At 43.4% G+C, this 27,778-nt stretch overlaps 1 protein-coding gene across 8 annotated transcripts in view; it reads left to right on the top strand.

Moving 5' to 3' along the window:
* Ldlrad4 (low density lipoprotein receptor class A domain containing 4) overlaps window positions 1–27,778 on the top strand; it is a 334,264-nt gene that overhangs the window by 45,982 nt on the left and 260,504 nt on the right. For 6 of the 8 annotated variants that reach the window (XM_060377112.1, XM_060377114.1, XM_060377113.1 and 3 more), the window contains one exon: window positions 17,053–17,141. The exons of 1 other annotated variant lie outside the window; for it this stretch is intronic. The gene's annotated coding sequence lies outside the window, so the exon portion shown is untranslated. Of the gene's footprint in view, window positions 1–12,469; window positions 12,626–17,052; window positions 17,142–27,778 lie in introns of all 8 variants that reach the window. One more of the 8 variants, XM_060377115.1, reaches the window with a different exon arrangement.

Here is a 27,778-nt window from a genome sequence, read left to right as displayed (position 1 = left end):
GGTTTTTTAAAGTAATTGTTCTTGTTTAAATAGTAGGCTTGTATGTTGCTTTTCATGCACCCTCAGTTTGGGTTAACTCCCCTTACCTCGTCATTTCCGACTATCTACGTGTTTCCATATCCCTTAAACCTCTCCATTTCCAATATCCCCACCCCCAGCTTCTGTATTTCGATGCGTTACACTATTCATCTTCCCTGAAGGCTTCTTACCCCACTTTTACTCCAAGGTACCCCTTTCTACCTTCTTGTTAAGGGCTCCAAGCTAAACACGCAAACCTAAAGATTCTAAGCGAGGGTGTGCATCATATCCTAGAAATACTATGTGTCATTTGTCTTTCTGATTCTGGGCTATGTCACTTAGATTGTTTTGGCTCCATTCTTTCTCCTGAAAGCTTCATTTTCTCATAGCTGAATTAAATTCCACTGTGTATGTGTGCCACATTTTCATATCCATTCATTAGTAGAGGGACATCTAGGCTGATTCCATTTCCTAGCTGCTGTGAATAGAGCGGAAATGAACACAGCTGAGTAGGTGTCTCACATATGGAGTCAGCCGTGGCATAGCTGGGTCATATGGCAGTTTTTTGAAAACTTCCTACACTGATTTTCATAAGGGCTACCCTGATTGACACTCCTGCAGTAAGAGTTCCTGCAGTGAAAGTTCCTCTTTCCCCACATTCTTGCCAGCATTTCTTCTCATGTGTTTTTGTTTTTTGTTTTTGTTTTTTTGGTGACTGTCAATCTGATGGGAATGGGATGGATTTTCAATAGTTTTAATTTGCGCTTGCCTGAGGACTAAGGGTATTAACACTTTTTAAAATGTTTGTTAGCTATCTGTATTTCTTCTTCGAGGATTCTCTATTTAGTTCTTTGGTTTCTTTTCTTTCTTTCTTTTGTTCTTTTTTTTTTTTTTTTGAGTTATCTCCCACCATCTTCTCTGAAGATTTATTTTTAGGGCTCTCACCTTCTTTTTCTGGACCCAGAAACACAGAAGCCGTTTTGCTAATCGTCTTAATTCACTGTGCCCCTCATCTCTTTGATGGCCTTACCCTGGAGGGCATGGCCTGCCCTTCCCATACCCTGCAGAGAGCCCTACCCTCAAGTCAGTAGGACAACCTTGGAGACAAGTATGTATAGCAATCTGAGGAAGATGCCAAATTCAGGGAGATATTTTTAACTCCTTTCTTTCTGGCAAGATGATCCTATTCCTAGAGGTGGGAGGATTCTGACAGTCCAGTGGCTGCCTTTGGCAGTTTAGAGTTTGAAGTGGGCATGGCTGAAAATGTGATTTTTCATTTCAAGTCAAAAGAAAGCTGCTGAAGGAACTTTTCTGTTTAGAAGTTGGCTGGTGATAGCTTTCATGAGTGAGCCCAGCCCCGGGCTTACTGAGCCCTGCAGTCATGGTCAGATCCCTGACCTGTGCCTGGACCCTGTCCCTTTCCTGTCTTTGGAGTTGTTATCCTCAGGGTGTCATTTCAGCCTCAAAGGGTGGCATGTCACAGACTCCAGGTAGGTGGAAATACACAGAACTCTGAGTAGGAGTAATATTAAATGCTGCATTTTTAAATGTTTCAACGAGACAGATAATCTCTTATGTTGTCTGGACCAATCTTTTTTTGTACATTTACATGCAATCTCTTCACCATGCCATGACATAATTTTCTGCATTTTACGTTTATATTTTCATCAAAGTTAACAGGAAAAATATGATGGAGATGTTGACAAATATTCTCAGACTGTACCTGTATTTTCAACATGTGCTTTTGCTTGCAAGGGCTAAATTCATCAGAAATACAGCATACGGCTAAGTTAAGTAGAGCCACGCTCTTACATTCTTTTGCCCTATACTTTTAAATCCTCAGAGAAATGTTTGAAGACTCTAGTTATGACAATTGGAGCTGCCTGCACACACATGTTGGTGAGCACACATGTGAGTCCAGGCTCACAGCATTAGCAGTTATCACAAGAGTGGTCTGATCGATTTATTTTAAAACTAACGGCACCAGCCCCACCTGTCACATTTTTATGGTGGAATTTGAGAAGAATGAGGACAGTTTTATCAGGATTGTGAAGTTTTCCAGGGGCAGAGCTTGTGTATGTTAATTTACTTTCTAAAAACAACTTGTGCAGTGTTCTCATCCCGGAGACCAGCTGTCTGTTTTCACTCAGACCCAGCTCCCCCTGCCATGTAACTTTGCGTTGAGCAAGGCTCATTTCTGGAGCTGCACGGAGCTCACCTGCTCCCTTGGTTCATTCTCATCTTTTGCTTTTCCAAAAGGTTTTAGCCAGAGGTGGAGGTGCCTCGTTCTCCCTGGGCGACAGCAAGCCATCTTACCATCGTTCAGCACTGTTTGGGGGTCTAGTGATAGCAGCTGGATGTAATGTGAATTGGTAAACACTAAGAGTCACTAGCTGCCCTTTAAAGCTTTGACTCAAGGTAATGTGGTCACATCAGTGCATTCCTTTGTCAATTTTCTTAATTCTAGCATTTAAAAAGGCATGGAGAGCTAACTTTCCCCAAGTCCAAGACTGTATGTAGTGCTTCATCCCAGAGACATATGGTAACATACTTTGTCTACTGGTGATGAGTTGGAGACTGTGGATTCTGCCTTCCTCCCAGTCAGTTCTGGACCTCTGGATTGTCTGTCTGTCTTCTCTCTTTCTCTCGGGTCTTTCCCTTTTCTTCCGTTCCTCTTGCTTCGCTCCTTGCTTGATGTTTCTTTCTTCTTGGTCCTGGCATCCATTGTCACTGGGAAGCTAGCTAATGACATTGTGTGCTTCAGTCTTGTGGCTGCACCTGTCTGTCTTCTCATAGAAACTCGTGGTACTTGACTAGTACCACTGTCCGATTTTGGCTAAGTGAGGGCGGATTTCGTGGGGGGGACTTAAAGCTTCGACACATCTTGGTGTTGAGCTGCATGTCTGAGTTTAATACTGGGGACACCAAGGAAGGGAGGTATTTTAATAAGTCCAGCGGATGTAAAATGTGCTGTTACTCAGATCTGTTGAGGGGCAGCTGAAACATCACATTCTGCTCTTGAGTTGTTTTCCCTGGAGTGTGGCATTGCTGCCCTCGGTCACTGTGAGTTTTCCCCATTAACTTCTCCCAGTTTTCCTCTCTCCTTTGTCTTTGGCTTCAGACTTTATATGTATTTAAAGCTAGCACAGCACACAGAGCAGAGCCTTAAAATGCTTAGAAGCCATGCACTGTTCTATCATAAATCTCTATAAATCCTTAACACAGTTTGGATGGATTTCCATGAGAACTACTTCAACTACAAGGTAGTAAAACAAATGCCTTAAAATAACCAAACTCAGGACAATTGCTTGGCAGTGTCCACCTTTTAAAAACTTTCCAGACCCTGGAAGAGGAAATGATTCTGAGACTGAGTTATGATTTTAAAAGTAAAAACAATAAATGAACATTGACATTATTTGCCAACAATTATTTTTTTTTGTATCCCACCATTTTATCCCACTTCCCAAATAATTCAAACTGTGTGAGTTTTACTGTACTTTTTTTTTTTTAATTGAAATTGGTTTTGCAGAAGTGGAAAATTGGCAGCATGTATGGAAACTAGCAAACCGGTTTATAGTGCTCTGTGCTTCTTAGCTTAATGAAACCCACAAGAATGAGGAAAGGCTTCGCAGGTCGAAATAAGAAGTTGCCCGGTAGGCATTCCTTTTCTGGAAGTTTATTTTTACACTTATTGATTCTATAGCACGTGGAACAGCATGTCTAGGCTCAAGTTGACTGACAGTGGCCTCTGAGATGGGCACAACTTCAACTCTCTGATTTTTCTTTTCCACAGTTCCATGTAGAAAATGCTGGGAAATGTTTCTAAGACGATTGTACAAACAAGAGAAACTCGGTAGCTAAAAATAAGAAAGAAAGAAAAAAAAAAAAACCCATGACCCAACAGAAACCAGCCACTGGCCTACAAAACAGCTTGCTAGTCTTGATGGCTAGCTGCTGTGTTCTGGAGCTCGTAACGAGGCAGTAGGTGCTTGTGTCTAGTTTTGAATAAAACTATTAGTTGATAGGGGAATATTTGGAGACTAATTCCAGAATTTTGAATAAAATAGGGTAGACAATTATCCTCTCCCCACTCACGTGGTAGAGCTTCCTTGAATGATGAGTGCAGCTGACATCAGTACATTTCTAGCTGGAAGCACCAGCAAGGCCATTGGAAAGGACGTGCCTGCACCTTTAGTCTAATGGAACTGGATGATGAGAATTCCTTCTACAAATGTGCTCCTTTCACGTCCTCTGAATGTTTAGGGTTTTTATGCCTGGTCACTTCCAGGGCTGGTGTCCTCACTGCAGTCTTCCTTTGCCCCTTCTGAGCTCCCCCCTCCACCGTGTGCTCTGCACCCCACTCTTCCCATAGGACCCTTCCTATCGAAGGGCCTCCGAAGGCTGATGGCTGGTACCTCTACGTGTCTGTCACAGATGTCTCTTGATGCTCTGAGTTTGAGTGCACATTTCTAGGGAACTCGTTCGTGTCTGGCTGCCTGGACCTACAGTCCGATCTGTGCTCTACGGTGCTTTGTTAGGGGACTCATCTGTACCTCACGTTTCCTGGGACCTGGTTAGAATCACAGAGCCTTGGAAATCATTGCAGACTTACAGAGCCCAACTGGTTTTCGCTGCTGTGCAAAGCTGAGCTTAGGATAAGCCTACTGGGGTGACCATTTACAAGCCACAAAAGCTGTGAAAGCCAAGGTAACGATGCCGTAGCAGTAAAATGTGTTTTGTTAAGTGATTTCAGAATATTGGATTCCAAGATTTATTTGAAAAGTTCACATGCAGATAGTACAGGTGAGTGAGTTCTGTTTGACTCTGTTTTCTGGGTAGTTCATGAGTCTTACAGGATGAGGCTGGACATAAGTCAAGCTAGCTTATTCTTCTGGGAAGGTCAAGACTCATTGACTAGGAAATTGTTTCAATAGATTACAAGTGGAACTGAAATAGGGATCTTCAAGCAAAGATAAAATATCTTTTAGGCTCTAAGGTTAAATATGCTTTCCCAGATATATAAAAAAAAGCTGTGTGTTTGTGTATATATTTAATATAATAACACTATATGAAAGTGGGCATATGTCTTTTGTAGGAGTCACTAGTGGATCAATGGGTTCATTCTAGTGAGGTTTGATAGTTTAAGGACCAGATCTGCTATCTAAGAGGTCAAGATTTTGGGTTTCTTAAGTGTTGGAAGCTGGGCACCTGAAGCTTCTCCTAAGGTTTCTCTTCCTATGAATCCCAGCTATGGTGATAAGGGTTCTGCTGGGCCGGAGCTCAGAGAGGGGAGTGGAATCCGATCAAGTGGGAGAGTACCAAGTGAGCCTGAGGCAGAAGGCAGAGTGGGGTGAGGATGCGCATGCGCAGACCGAAGACGCGAGCAGGACCCGAGAGAAGACTCATCAGGACAGGCTCCAGAATGAATCATAGGTATCATCCGCTCTGAGGCATACGTGTGCTGCCCTATACAACGCTTCAGTACATGACTGCTCAAGGCAGGACAAAGGCACCCTGGTTTCATTCTACTCCTTGTGGGAACCTGCAAGGCAGATAGGCTACCTTCATTCGTCAGCTCTCGAGTCTTAGAGAGATTGTGATCTGCTTGAAAGCATTCCTGATTGTACTTGAAGGTCACTTAAATGATGCCATCCCTCTTCGGTTATTATTTTAAGGCTATTTTTTTTTCTAGATTCGTTAAAAAGCAAACCTTCATTTCCCCCCGTGTGTTTTGTTCTGTTTAGAGTTCCGAAACACATGCCTCAGCAGTATCTCTGTGCCTCTGCCTGCCTGCAGGTGTGTGGGTCCATGCTCTGGGGGAAGGAGTGCCACAGTGGCTGAAATTCTTCCCGGCACTGTGGCATCACCCGAGGGTGGCCTTGTTCTGTTTTCCTTTAAGCGGCTTTAGAGCTTGGGCTTCTGGACTCTGCTGGATAAAGCACCGAAGTCACACAAGCGCCGGGAGGACAGGGAATCATGCTATCCTTTGCGCAGGGTTGATAGCCTGCCTTTTCCCGGATGAAAAACAGTGGTTCAGTGGAGAGGGGAGAAGCACCAGAGGCTTCCAGCGTGAGACCTCGGTCCCACTTGTGTGCTCGTCACACGCTTTGGAGGGCATTGAGGTCCTTTGAGGTCAAGGGCGCATGCGGTGACTGCAGCTGCCATAGGCCCGGCTCTAAGTGTTCCAGATGGTTGTCAGGGTTTTGAAGACAGCGGGCACTTGTGGATACCACGAGAAACCCTGAGTCCTGCGCTCTGAGCCCCAGGGGAGACAGCCTGTGAGAGTAGCTGTTAGTCAAGCCTTCTGTCTCCCTGGTGACAAAACGGGACATTTCACCGTTTTACATACCTGCTTTGAAGAGGCCCTTCATTTCTATTTGGGCGTAAAATACTCAGTCTAGGACAGAGTAGTGATGTACCTGGCCTTTGACTCGCTCTTGTTCTTCCTCATCAAGTTAGTGTCTATTAGTTGACCACGTTGTTTATGAATGTGTACTATATATAATGTATATAGTAAGGAAATAAATACCAGAGCATCGTGAAGTGGTTGCCTTCGTTTTCCTTAAGAACAGGTGTTCAAGCGTATAGCCACAGCGAGGATGGTCAGCGGGGGATAGAGCTTATGTGCTGGCTCCACCCCCACTTTACTGGCATAACTTTGGTGTACTGGCTGCCCCTGCCCCCAGCAGGGAGTCAGCTGCACTGTTTCCTACCGGTCTGCAACTTGGACCTCTTTGGCTGCTGGCTCCTTCCTGGGGCAAAGCTTCTTTTGAGAGCACTGCACAACATTTGGGACCTAGGAAAGCTGGACCTGTAATTAACATTTCTCACCATTCATTCACTCTAAAATGATGCAACCCTGTGAGAGAGAGGCGATGAGTAGCTGTCTGGACCAGGTCAAAAAGATGCTTCAGTCAAAAGGATGTAGAACGTGTGGGTTCAGCAGATCAAGTCAGTGTATAAATGCGTTTGTGTCTTACACAAAAATGCAGGTGTGTTGCTGGTGATGGGATGGGGGGGCTGTAGAATCTAACTTTGATATTTCTGGAAAGAAGGTCATAAAATAGAAATGGTTTGGCAAAGGACACCTCTTTTCTTTTTCCTTAATCTTATGAAACTAGCGGTTCTGGAAATTGCTTTTTCCTCCACCCCAAGTAATAATTTTCAAGAAATAGCTCTTCTGTTTGAAGCCTTCATTGTATCAAAAAGGCTCTACCTCATGTCACCTACAGCCAATCTCATTTCAGAGCAAAGGAAGGAAGCCTCCTGCTGTATTCCTTTCTCAATCCTTCTCTAAAACAAGTTTTTTTTCTTCTTCTTCCTTAACAACGGAGTGAGAGTGTTGAGAAAATAAAGACTAAATTTCAGGATGGCTTGGTGGGTAAGTGTTCTTGCTACCAAGCCTCAGAAGTGGAATTCCATCCTTGAAACGCACCTCATGGAAGGAGAGTCCCAACCCCCACAAGTCACTCTCCAACTGTCACATAAGCTGTGGCAGGCTCCTTGCCCTCCGACATCTGCCGAGTACACCCGTAATCTCTGCTCAGGAGGCAGAGACAGGAGGATCACTGTGAGTTTAAGACTAGTCTGGTCTTTAGAACAAGTTCCAGGCCAGCCAAGGCTATCCTGAAAGACCCTGTCCCAAAACCCAAACAGAACAAAACAACCACCACAAAAAAAAGCCAAAACAAAAACAAAACAGAAAAGGCACCATGCCAAACCAAAACTCAGAGTTGTGGTACACTTCAGAAGTAAAACATTCACCTAGCATGAGTGAGGCCCTGTGTTCTACCTCCAGTACTGCTAAGAAACAAAGGTGACAGGCTGGCTTCTCTTTCTTGCTTTTGCATTCTTCCTAAGAAAAGTCTTTGCTACCTGTTAATTTTCAGGCTGGCTCCTTCCTGGGGCAAAGCTTCCTGGGGCAGGATGCCACCCATCCTGCCTCGTTCTCATTCCTCACTGGAGCGCCTGCCTGCAAACAATGTCAGGAACATGTCTTTCAGGAGATGGTTTGGGGTTAGTGAGATTATCAGCCCCACAGGACCGTATTTTATTACGTTGGAAAGCCACGTGTGGATTCCTCAAATACTTTGAGCAGCAGGGAAAGTACAGGAGGAGCCCAGCCAGCGCTTCCTGTGAGCGACTGTGCTTGTTCTTGTGTTTCTTTCTCTTGAGTACATGGTTCTTCTGAAACCCTCATTTCCTTTTGTAAGGATGTGGTTGGTAGTCATGCTTAGCCTTTTTGCCTGGAAGTCCTGAGTTTTGTTTTGAGTGTGCCCTGTGAGATTAGGAGAAAGGCATGCATTCGCTAGAAGGAATAAAAACGGGGTATGTCTTAGGTCTGCATTCTGACCTGGGATGGATGTCTTTTGTGTGAGCCTGTTTCTTTCTCAGTGGGGGTGCTGGTCCCATGCCAGCTCACCACCTGCCTCCTGCGTAAGAGTTTCCTAATCTGTGGGTCATTGCTATTTTCACAGCTAGGGATGGGCCCAAGGGGGTCAAAATTCTGCTGGGAGGATGGGTTGCATTTGTTGAAATTCTCAGCCTTGTGTTACAGAGCTGGTGTTTTTCGTTTTTCTTGGCTTGGGTGTGAGAATCCTGCTGTCTGCGAGGATAATGCTCATGTTCACTGAGTGATTTATGAAAGACTGGGAATATGTAATAAGTTCCAAGGTATAGATCTTTGGAGATTGTGATAGGGTTCTGTAATGACTGAAGTTTGTATTTTCACTCTTGGAAGCAATTTAACTATATTAAAATCAACCTTACAAAATCTACAAGAGATAGAACTTAGAGTTATGGTTATCTTTCCTTTATAGTAAAAATATAATCTTTTATTGAGGGTAATGGGCACTGAAAATATTAACGCGTTCAGCTTACACATTTTTCTTTTGTGTGTGGGCGCAGGTGTGTTGCATGCCAGGGTGTGTACATGGCAATCAGCACTATGTTTGGGAGTTGGTTCTCTTTCTTTGTAGGTTTTGGATATTCAGTTCAGGTTCTCAGGGTTGTGTGGTAGAGCACATTTTACCTACCATCTTGCTGGCCCTATATTCAACTTAACTTTTTTGTCTTTTAAAAACAAAACAAAACAAAACAAAACTTTATTTGGTGTGTGTATGCGTGTGGGTAGGTGTGGGTCACAGCATGCGTTTGTGTGTAAATCAGAAGGTAACGGTGGGAGCTGGTTCTCTCCTTACACTGGTTGGGTTCTGGGGACTGAACGTAGGTCACACAGCTTGGTGGTGAGTGCCCTTATTCACTGATCTGTCTCGCCAACCCTGAACACAACTTTAAATAGAATTGAAACAAAATCTTAAAAGATTGAAAAGTCGTCTATTTAAAAAAAAATCTTAAGAGATTTTTTAAAAATAGCTATTCAAGAGGTATCAGAACCTTGTTTTAGAATTATAACCAGATTCATCTGGCCCTCACAGGTTTTTGTCACTTTGGTTGGGAATTAAGGACTTAACTGATGCTAATGGAAAAACTGAAAATGAATCATTGAAGTCTTTCTTTGGGCTTTTCTTAAGTGACTTTCGTTTTTTAACCTTGTGCTGTTACATAATAAAATGCCAGAGACGATATTTGACAAAAACGTGGCCTCCTGGGATACATTTCTTTTTTTAAGATTAATTTATTCTTTGATAATTTTGCGCGTGTATGTAAAATATCCTGTTCAACACATACCCCCTCTTATCCCCCTTCAGCATCCCCTGAACCCTACTTCCCCCACTGAGTTTCCACCCTACTTTCATGTCTTTTATTCTGTTTGGCTTTGTGACCCTACTGTGTGTAGCTAGGGCCACATGCATGGGTACGGGCATGAAGCTTTTCACTGGAGCATGAGTAACCTGACGAGGGCTACCTCTCTGAAGACGGTGAATTCACAATGACATTTTGTTCAGAGACTCCTCACTTGTGCCTGTTTATTGAAGCGTACTCCCTACTTTTCCCTCCAGCAGTTTCAAATGTCTTATGTTGAGGTCCTTGACTTGGTGGGAGTAGAGTTTTGTGCAGGGTGAGAGGTAAGAATCGAGTTTCATTCCTCATTCTGTTGATAGCCAGTATCCTGGCACCGTTTGTTGAAGCTGCCATCTTTTCTCCTGTGAGTATTTTGGCATTTCTGAGCCCTTCATCTATTCCACTGATCCACGTATCTGTTTTTGTGTCAGACTCCTGCTCTGTATTACTGCATCTATGTATTGTAAGTTGAAACCAGGCATGGTCATACCCCAGGTAGTAGAATGGCTTTGGGTAGCTCTAGTCTTTTATGTCTCTATGTGAATTTCGAGATTTTTTTTTTTCTGTGTCTGTGAAGAATGGCCCCCAGAACTTTGATTGAGATACATGGAACCTGAAGATTGCTTTAGGTAGGATAACCATTTTCACAATATTAATTCTTCTGATCCATGAACATGGGTGAACTTTCATCTTCCGTTGTCTTTTTCAGTTTCTTAAAGTTTTCATTGTAGAGGTCTTTTGGATCCTTGGTTAAGTTTGTTTCCAGGTATTTTCTTCCTTTGGCAGCTTTTGTGGAAGGATGTTTCCTTCAGTTCTTTTTCCGTATGTTTCTCTTTGGTGTATAGAAAAGTCACTGATGTTTGTGTGTTAATATTTTATCCTTCTACTTCGCTCAGTGTGTTGATCAGTGGCAGGAGTTTCCTCATGGAGTCTTCCTGCATGCCAATCCTACCATCTGCAAATGGAGATAGTTCTTTTCCTGCCTGCATCCCTTTTATTTATTTCCTTTCTTTGTTTTATTATTCTTGCCAAGACTTCAAGCACTGTATTACAGGAAGTAAGGAGAGTGGATACCCTAGTATCAGTGGGATGCTTTGAGTTTTTCCCCATTTAGCACAGGATTGTTTTATGATTGGCTTTACATAGCCTTTATCATAGGAAATGTGATCCTCCCATCTCTAGCTCTCCATTACTTTTATCATTAAGATGTTGAGTTTTATGAAAGGATTGGGTAATCATGTGATTCCAGTTCTGTGACAAATTACATTTATTGATTTATGTATGTTAACCATCAGTGCATTTCTGAAATGAAGACCAGCTTGATCATGATGATGATATTTTTGATGTGATCTTGAGTAATATTAAAAAGTCTTACTGTGAATTTTTAATCTATGTTTATCAGGAGGTTGAGCTGTAATTTTGTATTTTTTGGTGGTATTTATTTAGTTTTGGTGTAATACTGGCTTTGTTAAGAGTTTGAGGCCTTCTTTCTTTCCTATTTTATACAATGATATAAGTAGTATCAATTTTATTCTTTGAAGGTCTGAAGAGAATTCTGTAGTGAATTCATGTGCTCCTATACATTTTTTTAGTTTGGAGATATTTTTTTATTTGCTGTTCTGTTTCATGTTTGGGTTAATTTTGGTGTCATATGCTTCTATAAAGTTGCCCATTTCTTTCAGATTTTTTGTTTAATAGAACATAGATATTGAAGGTTTATCTTTGACTTTTATGAATTCCATTGGTATCATGATACTTGATATGTCATACCTAGTTTTATTAATTAGGATCCTACATTTCTTTCTTTTGGTGAATTTGGCTAAGGGCTTGCCAGTCTTTAAATAAACTCTTGCTTAATTGAAAATATAATTTTTAGTATATTTCATTTCTAGTTAACTTTTTCCATGATCTTAATGGTTTCCCCATCAATTGATTGGTTTAGGTTTGTTCTTGTAATGGAAGTTTTGGTTTCTTTGAAAGCTCAATTATGTTATGGAAATATGTTTTTGTTTTAATTCCAAGTGTGGGTTTTTAGTTGGGCTATTGTTTGTCTGCAGCAGTTAGTTGTCTTGTGTGGGGCATGGCCAGCTGGTAAAGGCCTTCCACGTGCTGTGTGGAGAGGGGCGTGGTCTAGGGCTCTGAGGAGATAAATTTGAGAGCCCAGAAAGAGTGGCGTGGTGGGTGATGGCATGTGGTGTGTAGCAGTCTGGAGAGACCAGAGAGAGGAATGGTGTGGCAGTTGGGAGCAGACACACAGAGAGAAACACTGTGGGCACAGCAGCTTGGAGAGGACTGCTGGCTGAATGCTGCTGATGGAGATTGGGATAGCCCTCAAAGAACCCCTCGACCCTAAACACCCGGGAGATGTAAAGGGTCTGTGACCTCTCTCCACTAACCTTTCTCCCATGAAGGGTTGGGAGGTTAGTGGGAGGGAGATAGAGGCCTAAACACCCCAAATAAAGAAGAGCTTTAAAAATGAATGCTACATTGGTTATTTGAGTTCTTTTTGAGTTTTGGATGTAGACACTTGGTGCTATTAAACATTTCTTTGAAAATTGCCTTCATTGTTAATCCATTTTTAGGATTTTTTTTTATTCCTTTCTTGATTTCTTTGTCATTTCCTAGTGTGTTGTCTCTTCAAGTTTGTGTAGTTTCTGCAGCTTTTTAAAAAAATTTTCATCTCTTTATTTTTGCTGTTGATATCCAGCTTCACTGTGGTCAGGAAGAATACAAGATGCAATTTCAGTTTTCCTGTGTCGTTGAGCCTTGCTTTGTGTCCCAGTATGTGATCTATTCTGGAGAATGTCCCGTGTGCTGCTGAGGAAATGTGCATTCTTGAGTGTTTTAGTGAAATGTTCTAAAGGTATGTATTAAGTGTATTTGATTTATGCTATCTCATGTTTCTTTCTCTCTCTTGGTTTAACTTTCCTGTCTGTTGGTGAGAGGGTTATGTTGAAGTCACCCACTGTTACTGTGTTGGGGTTAATCTGTTTCTTTACATCTATAGCATTCACTTGATGGAGTTAAGTGCACCTGTCTTTTGGGATATATGTGTTTAGAGTTTTAATATCCTCTTGATAGAGTATTCACCTGGTGAACACGAAGTGACCTTCTTTATCTGTTCTGACTAATTTTGACTTGAAGCCCATTTTGTCAGCTAGCTGAATAATAGCTACACACACTCATTTCCTAGTTTCATTTTCTTGGATCTTAATTTTTTTACTCTTAGGTTGTGTCTGCCTTTGATGGTAAGCAGTCTTTCTTGGAGGCAACCAAAAAAAAATCCTATTTTATTTCATTATGTTAGTTTAGGTCTTTTTATTGGAGGAATTGAGGCCACTAAGAGTTATTATTGAAAGCGTGGTTTATTTCTTGTCATTTTGTTGCTTTTGTTGTGTTTTCTTAAACTCCCTTTGACCAACTGTCCTGGTCTTTTATCTTTGTGGCCTTTTGGGTATGTTTGTTGTCCTCTCCAGCTCAATCCATATGGAGCTGGATTAGTGTCATCAATTCCTTTATTTTTGTCATGGGAAGTTTTTATGTCTTCTTCAATTATGGTAGTTTTGCTAAATAGAATAGTTTGGACTGGGAGTTGTTCTTCTGGCTTTAAAAGTGAGCAAGCAGCTGTTGGTTTCATTGGTCTGCCTTTATATGACTTAGCTCCCCTCTCTGACAGCTTTCCGGAACCTTTATTCTAGGATTTAGTGGCTTAACTATAATATGGTAGGGGAGTTTCTTTTCTGGTCTTTCTCAAAATTTTATATTCTGTTTGTTTCTTGTATCCAGACAGACATCTCTTTCTCTAGATTTGGGAAGTTTGCTTTTATGGTTTGATTGAAAGTTCTTTCTTTGCTTTTGGAATGGAAATCTCTTCCTTAAAATCTCAAAATTCATAGACTGGTGTTTTTATGGTGTCCCAAAGCCCTCCCATATTCTGTTCATGGATACATTTAAAAATTTCCCATTGACCTTGAGCTAATGATCTAATTCTTTGACCTTGCCTCCATGTCCTGATGTTTTATTCTCCACATGATCAACTCATCCTGTTGGCAAGGCTATTCACTGAGCTCTGTATTTGGCTGATGGAGGCTTCTGTTTCTACCATAATTTCATTTTGGCTTTGCTTTAGCAATTCTCTCTCTTTCATATTTGGAATTGACTTCTTTATTTCATTCAGCTGTTTGTTTTTTGTTCTCCTGGAATACACTCATGCCTTCTTCAAGTTGTTTGAACCTATTTGTAATCATTCCTATTCTTTGTCTGGAAGTTCTTCTAGGTCACTCTCATTGGAGAACATTGCTATGAAGTTGGTGATTTTTGGAGGAGACATGTTGTCTTTCTCTCTTTGTTTTCTTTATGTTTCTGCACTGAGACTTTTGCATCTGAGGTTTGTTGAGTTTTTCTTTCCTTTCTCCTTTCTACTTCACTTCCTTCCTTTCTTTTTTCCTTTTCCTTCCCAAGTTAACCTTTGCATAGAAGCAGTTGCAGTGCTCAGAGAGGACTAAATCACTGGGTGCTGCCCTGGGTCAGGTCCAGCTAGCTGCCTATTCTCACAGCCTCTGATGTGTGCTGCAGGCCTCCACTCTGGGCAAGCTACCCCAGGGCCACGTCTGGTTCACTTCTTGCCTCTGCTTTGTGTTACGGATTCCTATGTACCGAGGTATCCTATTCTAGTTCATCTCTGCCTTGCTCCCTGTTCCCTTGGGTACCTTACCCTGGGTCAGAACAGGCCTCATCACTGCTTCTGTCCCTCTGTTTGCATGCATGTTCCCGACCCTGGATCAAGTTGCTCCTTCTCTGCACGTCTCCTGACTTTCTCTACACGTTAATCTTCCCACTTTCTGCCAGACAATTCTAAAGACTGACTCAGGTTCACAGGTAAAACCGTGAGGCTAAATGTCTCTCAATCTCTTTTGAAATTAAATTTGAATCTTTGAACTCTGCTTTGAAGGACTGAGCGCTTCAGTTGCTATCACCTCATTGTGTTATCTAGAAGCTGAATAATCATAATTGTTGACATTAGAAACTAGCCCCCAAGGGGATGGCCAGGTTTGTAAAGTATTTGCCTCATAAGTGTGGAAACTTAAGTTTGATCCCCCAGAATCCACATAAAGACGCCAAGCATGGTGTTGGCTGCTTATAATTCCCATGCCGTGGAGGCAGAGACCAGAGGATCATTAAGACCCTCTGGCTCACCAGGCTAGCCTGATTGGTGATTTTCAGTCCAATGAGAGTACCTGTGTCAAAGGAGGCAGATGACTTTCTGAGTATGACATCCAAGGTTGTCCTCTGGCTGCAATAGGCAAATACCTGTCCACCGTATACTCCACAAACACACTTAAACACAGCCACACATGCAAAAACTAAGTTAATGACCTCCTCTGAGTTCAGGATGCTGGCAACATAGTTCTTTCCTGTAGGTTGGCCACAATTCAGAAATACTTCATGGTTGATAAGGCAGTTTCACATGTGTGTAATATATAAATACATATTTTATGTATATGTTATTAAATGTATTCATTTTATGTTTCTGAATAACAGTCTTTTTTTTATGTATTAAACTTGGTGCTTTAAGCCATTATACTCACTTATTACCTCACGGTTTCCATGGTTGAGCTGCCTGGTTCTCTCTTCAGCTCTGCTAGGGCTGAAGTGAAGGTGTTAGGTAGGCTGTGCTTTGCATACAAGAGAATCTACTTTGAAACTTGTTCATGTGGTTGACAGAGTTAAGTTTCTTATAAGTGTAGGACTGGTGCTGTGTTCCTTTGCTGGATGTCAGCTAGGACCACTCTCAGCTCTTAGAGGTCCCTGCAAGTCTTGTCATGTGGTGCTGGTTCCCTCTTGGCTGCCCATTCCTTCTAAGTTAGCAAGCAGCCTCACTCTTCAGTTACAATTTAGGAATATCATACAAGGAGCTAAGATTAAGGGGTTAGTATCCTGCTCTAGATTCTGTAGGTTTCTAATATTGACAAAAACACAGGGAGAGGGTTGGCTCGTGTATTTGGGGGTAGACCTCCACAGGAACGTCAGTGTTCTTTATCAGTCACTTTATCTGGATACCTTTGCACTGGTTGAACATTGGGAGTGACATATAGCTTGAACATGATTTGAGGGACAAGTCTCTTATGAGCACTGTGGCACACAAATGACACAGGTGGTTACTTATTCTACCTTGGACAGAATGTGTCCTATGTACTGGCAGACTACGTGCTAAGAAATACCCATTTCATCAGAGGCAGGGCTTTTCCTGAAATGGGTTTACAAAACAGGAAGTGGCTGAACGGGCGCAGTGACCCTCCTAGAATGGGGCGACACACAGCAAGAGCGTGCTCACTAAGTTGGGATAACGGTGTTGATGGTAGATGATGGGAACCAGACAATCCCTGGAACGCTAAAGATGCGTTACCACGAGGACAGAGGACACAGGAGGACAGGCAGCCTTGTGCACACAATCGCAGACACTGTGTTCCTACTTCGGCTTTCCCTGCTTTACAGAATTAGATGCATATTTCCAAGAAGGGGTGAGGTGTGCCTGGGCTTGCCTCCTTTTACTGTTGAAGACTAGGCCTACTGAGCTATCTCGAGGTCGTTTGGACCATTAAGCAGGAACATGGTCTTTCCATCAGGCTCCACAGAAGGCTCAAAGAGTAGGATTGTCAGAGGCCACCCAAGGTTATAAAAGGAGACCCTATTTCAAAGTGTTAGAGATAGAGAGTGACCCCCACTATGAGCTGGCTTGGTGCTTGGTTAGTCTGAGAGCTGGAGTTTGGCCCTTATGTCCCAGAGCAGAACGAGACTCCAGGAAGTTGTCAGCAGCTTCTACACCATGCCTTGGCGTCCTTGCGCCTGCACTCATGGACACAAGTACACAACAACAATAAAATAAAAAGCATTGTTAAAGACAACTTCCCTGTCTGAATTTAAAAAGAAAATGGCCCAGCGAGGTACTGTTCATTACTTGTGACTTCTCATTGAAGAAAAGGGTCTTGTCTTGGGAGGAACAAGTATTTCCTTTGAGGTAATGATGAGAACTTACTGCCCTCAATGGCTCCTAGAAAATATGCCAATTTAGTCATATCTTTCACTCCAGATTTTTGGATATGATTCCCACTTTTTTTCTACCCTGTAATACTTAATTAATGCTTATGTTTGCGTTTTCATTTTATTTATTTTGATATCTGTGCCTTTTATTGTGACAGCTCTCAAATGTCTTTTGGAACTTGGGTTGGGGTAAGTTGAACGGAGCGAAACCAGGAATCAACTCATTGAAACTCTTTATATTTCTTCTAGCATTCCAGGCCCTCCATCTGCAGCATCAGATTGCCTTCTCCTGTTGTACTGTTCGTAGGAGTGGATCTCAGGCTCCGAGTCATTCAGAGGTGAGCTGTGTGAGATTCTTTTTGATGTTTGTGAAGCAGAGTTTGATGGAAATGGCCAGACTGTGGTGGTTGTTCACCCTTAAGTTGTCTTTGCTTTCCATTTGTGTGCCTATGTGCTCATTTCGGAGAGTGGTGTGTAACTGACTGAAACTTGGGGTGCATGGAGGTAAGATTTAGATGGTAGCTACATGTTTTGGTAATGCGGACATCTTTTAGTCTAAAGCTAGATTCACGGCTAGCCCTGGGCAAGTCAGTGAATTAGAGACTGTGCTATGGGCCACATGGCTCTGCCCCCAGGTTGCAGTTTGTTTGCTGTTTGCTAGTCACCTCTGTTATGCTGACTATAAGTGACTTTATTGATGCTGGTCCTGCCTAGTTGACTGGCTTCATTTAATGCTTTCTGACATCAAATCTATCTTTTCTTTCTTTTTCTGCCTTTCCTTTCCTTTTCCCTTCCCCTTCTCCCCCTTCCCCTTCTTGCCCTTCCCCTTCTTGCCCTTCCCCTTCTTGCCCTTCCCCTTCTTGCCCTTCCCCTTCTTGCCCTTCCCCTTCTTGCCCTTCCCCTTCTTGCCCTTCCCCTTCTTGCCCTTTCCCTTTCCCCCTTTTCCCTTTCCCCCCTTTCCCTTTCCCCCCTTTCCCTTTCCCCCCTTTCCCTTTCCCCCCTTTCCCTTCCCCCCTTTCCCTTCCCCCCTTTCCCTTCCCCCCTTTCCCTTCCCCCCTTCCCCCCTTTCCCTTCCCCCCTTCCCCCCTTTCCCTTTCCCCCCTTTCCCTCCCCCCTTTCCCTCCCCCCCTTTCCCTCCCCCCCTTTCCCTCCCCCCCTTTCCCTCCCCCCCTTTCCCTCCCCCCCTTTCCCTCCCCCCCTTTCCTTCCCCCTTTCCTTCCCCCTTTCCTTCCCCCTTTCCCTCCCCCCTTTCCCTCCCCCCTTTCCCTTCTTTCCCCTTCCCCTTCTTTCCCCTTCCCCTTCTTTCCCCTTCCCCTTCTTTCCCCTCTTTCCTTTTTTCCCTTTCTCCCTTCCTTCCTTCCTTCCTTCCTTCCTTCCTTCCTTTCCTTTCTTTCTTATTTCCTTCCTTCCTTCCTTCCTTCCTTCCTTCCTTCCTTCCTTTCTTTCCTTTCTTTCTTATTTGCCAGAAGGTATTGCTCATTACTAATAACAAATCCCACACTAGCTTTCTCTTTTATTCCATCCTCCCTCTCTATTGCCTGGTCTAGAATAGTATTTGGTATGTGAGCCCACCTCAATACAACTTTTGTCAAATGACATTAATTGATGGGGATCTCCCTGGAGGGTCTCAGAGTACATATTATCAGGGCTTTTAAAAAAAATGTATGGTTGGAATTCGGTGAGGCCTCTGATTTGCAGCGTCCGGAAGGGTTCTGCGTACCTCTCACTCATGTACACAGATCCCTCAATTTAAATGGCCCTTCTTCTCAGTTTAGAGCCTTCCTGATGCATAGTGCTAAACGCCGCTCATAGTCCAGCAGACTGCATCCTTTGGCAGTGTGGGTCCAGCTCCTCTCTGTTTGGAACAATTGGGTTCAGCTTATGCATAGTTCTTTCCTGAGTGAGTTGGCTCTCAGGGCAGGTGACAAGCGTTCACAGGAGTGCTTGGTGCTTCGTGATCTCTGTTGACTGGATGGAACAACAGCTGGAGGATCACTTGTTTCTGCTGATGAGATGGATGTCGGTGACTCTCCTACCATAATTTGGCATACTGAGTATCAGCTTAAAGTAGCAGGAAGTCCGCTACCAAGGCCTGGGCAAGTGTGAATGCAGTTTACTTGTCTTCCTTATTTCACTTGAGTTTTCCCTAAGTTGACCCACCCCAGCCTAAAACTGTCCTCAAGTCTTTTTCTAAGTAAGCGGGCATACCACTGCATTCTGCCCCAAAGGGCTGTGAAATCTGATTTACAAAAATTTGGTAAAAGGAGCGATAATTCCTGAAAATTACATAAGTATCTGATTTCTCTCCTTATATGGGATTACCTCATTCTGTCAACTATTTTAAGCAACTTTAAAATTGCTGGTGGAAAACTTTCTCTTTGACTGCAGCAGTACCGCATGTGGCGTTTAGGTTAAATACAAAACTGCTTTCCTCCCCGCAAGCGGGAGCGCTTGAGGAACTGCTCACGCACGCTCACTGCGCAAGTGCACAAGGCTTCGGCATTTCCAGGCGTCCGCAAGCTCAGACTTCTGATTCTGAGGTGCTGTCAGGACTTTCACACCTTTAAAATAGGTTCTTACAGCTGGGTGTCCTGGAATTTCTGCTTGCCCTGTTACTTATAACGCTCACAGCTGGACTACCGGGAGACATTCCTAAGAGCTGAGCACGCTGGACAGGTGGCGTTTGCTCTCCCTGCTCTGCCTCTCTGGAGGCGCTACGAGGATTACAGTTTTGCCCTAACTGTTCCTGTCTGTCTTTGGGTGCAGTGGATTTATTTGGCCTTGGTTTTGAAGGTGGGGTTGAGCCTCCATGTTTAGGTTGTTACAAAGTATCTTAAAAGTTTGGTCCTCTTAAAAGACCCGGTAGGCGGAGGCACATACGCCTTGGTCATAATGCTAGATACTGACTTTGGCTGAGTTCTAGCCCTGCCATGTCTATTCATTTTATTGCCCCCGGGAAAGTTGTCACTCTAGGTCTCAACTTTTCTTACCTCTTAATGGGAGATTTATCTTGTGGAATCATGTTTGAAATGCCTAATTCAGCACTGATGCACACCGAATGTTCAGTAAAATGCCAGTTATTTTCTCTTCTGATGCTAGCCAGCTGTCAGCCATGGAGCGCGCGCGCACACACATACACACACACACACACACACACGGCAACTGGCAGAAAACAGAGAGGTGCTGTTGTGTTCCTGCAGCACGGGGCAGGTTTCTTCAAACACAGGTGAGGCATCTTGCTAGAGCCAGGTGTTAGGAGATACGTGAAGGCACAAGGCTGCTGAGATGCAGGTGAAGAAATCATTACATCACTAATTAAGGCTCCTTGCTTAATGTCAATGACAAGAAGCTGCTTTGAGGAACGCTCAGCAGTTAACCGACAGCCCTATTCAACACTGTGTGTCTCTGACCTGAACTTCCTACGATTATGTTACAAGAAAAAAGAAATCAAGAGATCAAAGGCCAGCAGTACCGGGAGAAGTGTTTATGTTGCATCATTTATGCTGCTAAATAAAGTGATATGTATGTACAAAATGATCCTCTGGCGTACAAGGACATTGATTAAATTGTAAAAATGTGATCAAAATGGGAGCAATTAGAGCTGTGATGTAAATGTGAGCCTGAGGTGCCTTCGCTTGAAGGAATAAGCTCGGCCTTCAACTTAGATGGAGGCTGCAGTGAGAAGCCTGTCTACGCCGGAAGCTGGGCTGTGATGGGTTATCCTCTAAGTAGGAGGCCCTGGGGAGATCTCCTCACTGTCCTCCCAAGTTCTCGGAAGGCTCCTGAATCCTTTCAGGGCTTCGTTCAGGGTTGGCCTTTGGCTGAAAATCCCACCCTCTTGCCTGTCCATCTCTGTGTGACCGAGAACTGGAATTGGAAGGCTGTAGCATCCTCTTACCTGGTCCCCCACTCTCCGACTTTGGGTAAGACTTTGGCACAGGTGTCGGGAACAGTGGGTGCTTGTATTTGTAGTTTCAGACTTGAAGCACCAAGCAATGCAAAGAGGAAGGCTGGAGAAAAATGCCTTCAGAACCGTATCACCAGCTTCTGCCTGTGGCCCGAGACCTTGGGCTTTCTGCTTGTTTCATTTTGCTCGTCAATGTTTTATTTTGCGTGTGTGTGTGTTTGTGGGGGTTAGAGGGCATCGCTGAGGGTCACTCTTCAGCCATCGTTTACCTTTTCTTCTGAGACATGGTCTCTTGCTGGTTTGGAACTTGACATGTAGAAGAGGCGAGCTGGTCCACAAGTCCCAGGGATCGGCCTATTCCTTCTCTTCAGTGCTGGGGTTATGAGTACTTGCCACCATGTACTCCTTTAAAAAAATTTAATTTAGAATTTTTACATGGTTCCAGGGGTTGAATTAAGGCAAGTGATTACTAACTGAACTTGTGTCTTCAGCCCTCTGCCCTTCTATTCCCAGATGACATTTTTCCTCATCAAGTGCACACAAACACACACACACACACACGTAACAGAAAAAATGCCTTCAACAAAATTTTTTTTTAAAAAATTCAAAGTGCACTAGCAGCTTCATCAGTTGATCACAGCATTGTCAAACTTCTAAAAAAGCCAGCAAGTTTTCCACCTAAAATTTCTGTGGGGGAGGCTAGGGTGTGGGTGTGGGGAAAGAGTATAAAAATAAGACTTTGAGAGATTCTAGGTTGCTTGATGCCGTTTGTATTTTTCCACGGTGCGGGAGGTTAGAAATAGAACTGCTTTTTATGGGATGCTCGGGAGCAGTTTGAAAACTTGGCTTCGTGGGTGAAGCAGCTTCGGCAGCAGGGTGTCTTCGGGGGGCAGCACGTGGCACCACCCTCCCGCACTTTCTTCTCAGCCTTCCTGCCCTCCTCCCCCCTCCGCCTCCCCTCCTTGGTATCACCCGGATGAGCAGCACTGGAGTGTAAAATGTGCTTTGCCAGGGTCAGGCTCTTAGAGCCCGCTTGTGGCAACTGATGCCAGCCGTGACAGACTGCGCCTCAGCAGTCCCGGAAAAGCCACGCTCGGTGCATCTGTGGAGGCATTTGCTGGGAGGGCATGCCCTTCAAGGAGAGACGGCCTCCTGAAGGCTTGATGTTGGTGGGGTACACGATCCGTTCAGAAAGCGTCACTGTGGAGCCGTGTGACTTTCCTAAAATCTCCCGAACTGAAGTAATTTGCCGAGTTCCATTTAGATTGTATGCGGAAAGGGCAAGAAGATGAATCTACCTGAAAACAGCTTTTTTTTTTTTTTTTTTTTTTTTTTTTTTTATCTGTGTGCTGCGTGTTGATGGAAGTGTGGGGATACCGGTGCCATGGTGTGTGTGTGAGTCATACAGCAGCTTCCGCTATCGTTCAGTCTTCCACTACGGTACAGGGTCTCCTATACCAAGCCTGATGGAGCTACTGGAATTCTCCTGTCTTCGTGGCTCGCCCCTCTGTGTGAGCACTGGGATCACAGGCATGTGCTACTATGCCCGGATTTTCATGAGTTTTAGAAATACTTGCGTTTGGGTGATAAGTGCTTTACCTAGTAAGCCATCTCCTTAGCCCAAAGATGTTTTTGACTCTTAGGGAACCTAGAGGCATCCTTGAATTCCTTGGTGTCATATTCAGTCTTGAAAAAAATGTTAGGGCTTTGAAGGGAGTGTTGAGAAGGTTCTTGTCTCCCAGAGGTAGGAGCGTTCTGAAGCATGAGGTGTGAAGGTCATCAGAGAAATCATTTTAATGATGGGCAGATGTGAGATGTCTTGAGCATGAACAAAAGATGATGTAGGCAAGATTGAAGAGGATAGACAGGGAGATGGAAGGGATTTGGTTGAGGCGAATGAGATGATTAGATGTCTCACCTGTTAAAACAGATATATATGAGCAACACAGAATGAACTCAGCAGCTTATGTCTATATACCCATTTATACACGTGTAACAATAAAAAGGAAAGGTTATGGATTTGAGAGGGAGTTGGAGGCATTAAAGGGGTTTAGAGGGAGGGAGAAATGATGTAAATGATGTAAATATGGTATACATGAAAGAAATAAAATAAATTCAATCCAAGAAAGAAGTATCAACTAGTCTTTTCTGTGTAGGCTTTCTGGTTGAGTGACGTGTTTGTTTTTGTGCCCAAGGCTGTTTGCTGATGCTCAGATGAACACTGCTTGGGAAAGGTTCCTACTTGACACTAGCTGTCTGGGGCTTATCTAGGCTCAAACAGATGTGTAAGCAACAGTTTTTTCTTCCTTCTCTTGGGGCCTGAATGTGCCACCATTTTCTATATTTTACCTGCATCTCTTTCTTGGAACTTGGGTGCTGTGGTAAAGAAGCCAGAGAACAGTGGACTCCCCCCATCCTTCATCGCATCCGTTTTCTTAGCAGGTTTTCTTGTGAGTGGGGCCTGGGTTGCTTGCTATCTTCCGTCTGATTGAGTTTTGTTTTGGAGGCAATATTCCTGAGTAACTGTGCAGATAATTTGCAAATACAGTCATGACAGTGCCAAATGTGTCAGAACACGTGGCGCATGTGACCCACTTAAGAACAGTGCTTTTCTGTGGCATCTGCAAAGGTGGTCAAGGAAGCCATGGTTGTCCTGCTGCTGGTTTCCTAGAGTGTTGTGTAAAGGCTGTTACTGGAGAGAGAGCAGATGGACCTGGCATGTCAGGTGCTTGGGAAGAAAGGGAGATTGTATGGGAAGGAAAGTACTAAACTATAAAGTGTTTGAGGGCTCCGCATCTCTTACAGGGTGTGGGGAACCATTGAAGGCTTTTCAGTGAAGGTGATGTCTTTAGGTATATATCTAGGAAGTTGAATCTGGTGGCCAAAATGAATAAGCAGCTAGGGAGAGACAGAAGATAGAATCAGTTAGGATGAATAACAGTGCCTAGAGATGAGGTGCCAATAAGGAAAAGAGGGCTGGTCACAGAGAAGCCCTGGGGCAGGTTGATGGACCAGATGTGGTGAGCTGTGATGACAGGTGGGCAGAGGCTCAATTTCAAATTGAGATGATGGTTTGAGCAGAGGCAAGGATCTCAGGAGAAGGAGCTCCTTCAGGCAGGAAGCTGTGATTTCTTTGTTTGATGCATCTTAAGGATGTGTGTGAGGAAATGACCAGAAGTTAGACAGCAGTCTGAGGCTGAGCGAGGTCACAACTGCAGATAAGACTTGGGGGTCATCAGCATATGTCGGCCGCCTGAAGGAAGTAGAACAAGGAAGAGAGCAGCCATCTGAAAAAGCCTGCATGTTTCATGCTCTGTCTTGCTGAATAAAATCTTTGTCTGCATGCCATGATCTTATTTTAGACTTAAAGATCTGTTGTCAAGTCTTTGTCACACTCAAAGAGTGGCTGTGAATCCTTATAACTCATTAGTACAGTCTCCCAGCTTTACGCTTGGGGTGCTCATTTCCTACCTCCACCCAGGTGACATGGGGCTGTTTCAGCCTGCATGTATTCTTGCATGTATGATCTCAACACAGAGTGACCTAAAGTAGTATATATTTCAGTTAACGCTCAGTGTGGTTGAATTTGGCTCATTAACCCCTGCCTTCTAAGCCTCCCAGCGTGATAACTTGCCTTCTTCCTGGAGCTGCTTGTGTTTTTAAGCATTTCTCCTGCGTCTCTCATGGAATTGGAAGGATTTTACTGTTGATGCTTTTAGATCAATAACATTGTGTGATAGTCACAAATAGGTTCTACTGACTATGAGTGTGTTTGACATGTATGAGGATAAATAAGTTTTCTTCATTTTAGAATGTGTGTGTGTGTTTATGTATGTGTTTGAGTGTGTGTATGTGCATGTATGTGCAGATGCCTGTGGAGGCCAGAAGAGGGCATAGAATCCCTCTGGAGATGGAGTTCCAGGCCATTGTAAGCCACCCAATGTGGATGCTAGGGACAGAATGGTGGTCCGTCACACAAGCACCAAGGTCTCCTAACTCTTGAGCCATCTCCTCCAAATGGGTTTCCATCCTATATCTCACAAGGGGATTTGGTACAGACATTTTTTTTCTTGAGACAAGATTTCTCTGTGTAGCTCTGGCTGTCCTGGACTCTCTTTGTAGACCAGGCAGCCTTGAACTCACAGAGATCCGCCTGCCTCTGCCTCCCTGAGTGCTGGGATTATAGGCATGTGCTGCTGCACCCGGTGGGTTCAGACATTTACGAGAAACATTTTATGCTTCACTTGGGAACATGGATGAAGCAGGTAAGGCATTCTTTGGATACATAAGACGTCTCTTGGCTGTACATACCTGTTGAATTCTCCGCTCACTCAATCACTGTTATGCCTTGATGCTGACTTGGCTCCTAGCTTTGCCACCCTCTGCCTTTAGTTTATGGAGGGATGCTTAAGTTTTAATAAGTAATAGCTATATTTTTCAGATTTTACACAGGGCCAATTATGAGTGGAGAGAAACATGCCTGTAAGTGGTAGAACTCAAGGGCAAACTTGTTAATGGGATGTTTATGTTAGGAAAAAAGCTACTAATTAATAGGAACTTCCTGCAACTGGAAATAACTATAAAGAATTGCTTATAACATGGATGAAATACTGAAAAACATGTTTAAAATGTATCAAAAAGAAGCAAGGAGAATAAACCCAAAATACCTGTTAACTTTATTAATTTGAGTTTTTTTTTTTTTTTTTTTTTTTAAATAACATCTCATGTAGACCTAGAATCCATTTGGCAAATGAACAGTCATTGCTGTCACCATCCCCGGAGAGACTTGCTCCACGAAGATTGTAGGATAGGAAATATATTTGTTTCACATTTTGAACTGAAGAATTTGTAGCAGTTGTAATTGTGATTTGTGGTTTAAGACAATGGAGCTTACAGCAAGCTGATAACCCTCCAATTATATTTAGGTGAAATGTAACCCAGAGAAAATGAGCAAATCAACGTTCCCATCTTGGTTTCAGCTAACAAAGTCGTCTCCTTAGATAACTTTCATCAGCTGAGCCCAAAATAAAGGGTTATCCCACTTCTCTTCAATGGACAGGCCTCTACTGGGAGCTGTTTACACTATCTCAGATTTATAGCAATAGGTGTTTTAGTTGGTGATGGGACTAAACATCTGACTTTGGCTCTCATATTAGTAATCTGAACAACAAAGAAATAAAAAATCCATAAAGGAATTAGAATAGCACTGTAACCACAAATGACCCTGGCTTGGTTTATCCTGTTTTTGAGACAGGGTTTCGCTGTGAAGCTCTGGCTGGAACTTGCTCTGTAGAGCAGGCTGGCCTCAAACTCTTCAGAGATTCATCTGCCTCGGCCTCCTGAGTGCTGGGATTAACAGTGTACACCACCACCACCTGGCTAGGAACCTGTCTTTAAAAACCACTGTTTTTGAGTGAGTTAAGGGTCAAAATGGCATTCCTATAAACATTGGCAATAGGCCATACCTTGTATACTCTGGGACACAAACAAACATTAGGACTTACTGATGTAAATGTTTTATTTAGAAGCATTAAAAACACACCTAAAAAAGCAAAGATATATGCAGCTTTGGCAGAAGAACTAAAACGGTGTGGCAATAGAGCCTCTTCTGAGCTTGTAGCTATTTTGACGTTTGGGGCTTTTAGATAACCAAGTTGGGTCTTGCAAGGAGCTGCAGCCCTGCCTTCCTCTGAACTGGTTCTGAAGGTGCCACCGACTGTCATTTTCCACATCTCTGTAAGGGGCCCAGGCCTCATCTCGTCCAGTGCTCGTTTCAGGTGTGCTCTGAGCCTGTTAAATCAGTGTCTGAGATCTCAAGAGAGCTCCAGCTCCGTTCTGGAGCACAACGTGATTTACATCTCAGGTACCAAATCTTAGGATTTACTTTTCATTTATTTCTATCTTTACAAACGAGGCAAATGTGAGAACATGTGAGATTTAGTGTAGTAGTTTGTGCTTGTTTGTTGTTACCAACTTGACGTGAGCTAGGACTGGCTGGGAAGAGAAAAGTCACCTCAGCTGAGAAAGTCTCTCCATCCGAGGTGAGTCTGTGGAGCATTTTCTTGGTTAGTAATTGGTGTGTGGGGTTCAAACCACGGGAGCAACCCCAGGTAGGTGGTCTTGGGTTGTATAAAAAAGGAAACTGAGCAAGCCAAGGGAGCTAAGACAGTAAGCAGTGTTCCTCTGTGGCTTTTGCTTAGTTTCTGCCTGTGGGTTCCAGGTTTGAGTCCTGGCCTGGACTTCTTAAGAGGTGATATGTGATCTGAGAGTTATAAGATGATATAACCCCTTCCCTCTCCAAGTTGGTTTTGGTCATGGTGTTTTATCACAGCAATAGAAACCCTAAGACTCATTTGCAATGGCTTAGTGTTAGGAGGGATTATAGTGTTAAAGATAACAGGACATTAATCTGTTTAAGGATTTGGAAATGAATAAATATTAGTAGAATTTAGTACATTATAGTTAATTTTTAATCACTTTAAACATTTCCAGTAGTGTCTTCTATCTTTGACTCACAGTTGAAAGAAAAATTCTGACTCCCATTTTTTTGGAGATTGGTAGAGAGAGCCTAAATAAAATCAATATTAAAAATTGCCAGCCGGGTGTGGTGGCACATGCCTGTAATCCCAGCACTCAAGGAGGCAAGAGCCAGGCAGATTGCTGTAAGTTAAAGGCCAGCCTGGTCAATAAAGTGAGTCCAGGACAACAAGGCATACACAGAGAAACCTTGTCTCGAAAAACCAAAAACTAAAACAAACCCCCTCAAAACTGCCAGTTTGGGATCATGGGAGATGGCTCAGCAGAGAAAGGGCAAGCAGGAGGGTGGAGTTTGGATTCCATGTAAATGCCAGATGTGCATGGTGGCTTACCTGTAACCCCTGGCTTAGAAGACAGAAGTAAGAGATCCCTAGAGCAACTGCCTAGTTAGATCAGCCATAATGATGAACTTGGGCTTGACTGAGAGACCTTGTCTCAGTAAATAAGGTGAAAGACCAATCAAGGAAAATTCCTGATGAGAACATTGGGCCTCACAGTCACGTGTATATACAGGTACCCACCCACCTACAC

This window comes from Meriones unguiculatus, chromosome 2, assembly GCF_030254825.1.
Source record: "Meriones unguiculatus strain TT.TT164.6M chromosome 2, Bangor_MerUng_6.1, whole genome shotgun sequence".
In the NCBI taxonomy this organism is placed as follows: Eukaryota; Metazoa; Chordata; class Mammalia; order Rodentia; family Muridae; genus Meriones; species Meriones unguiculatus.
This window is presented reverse-complemented; position numbering and strand designations above follow the sequence as displayed.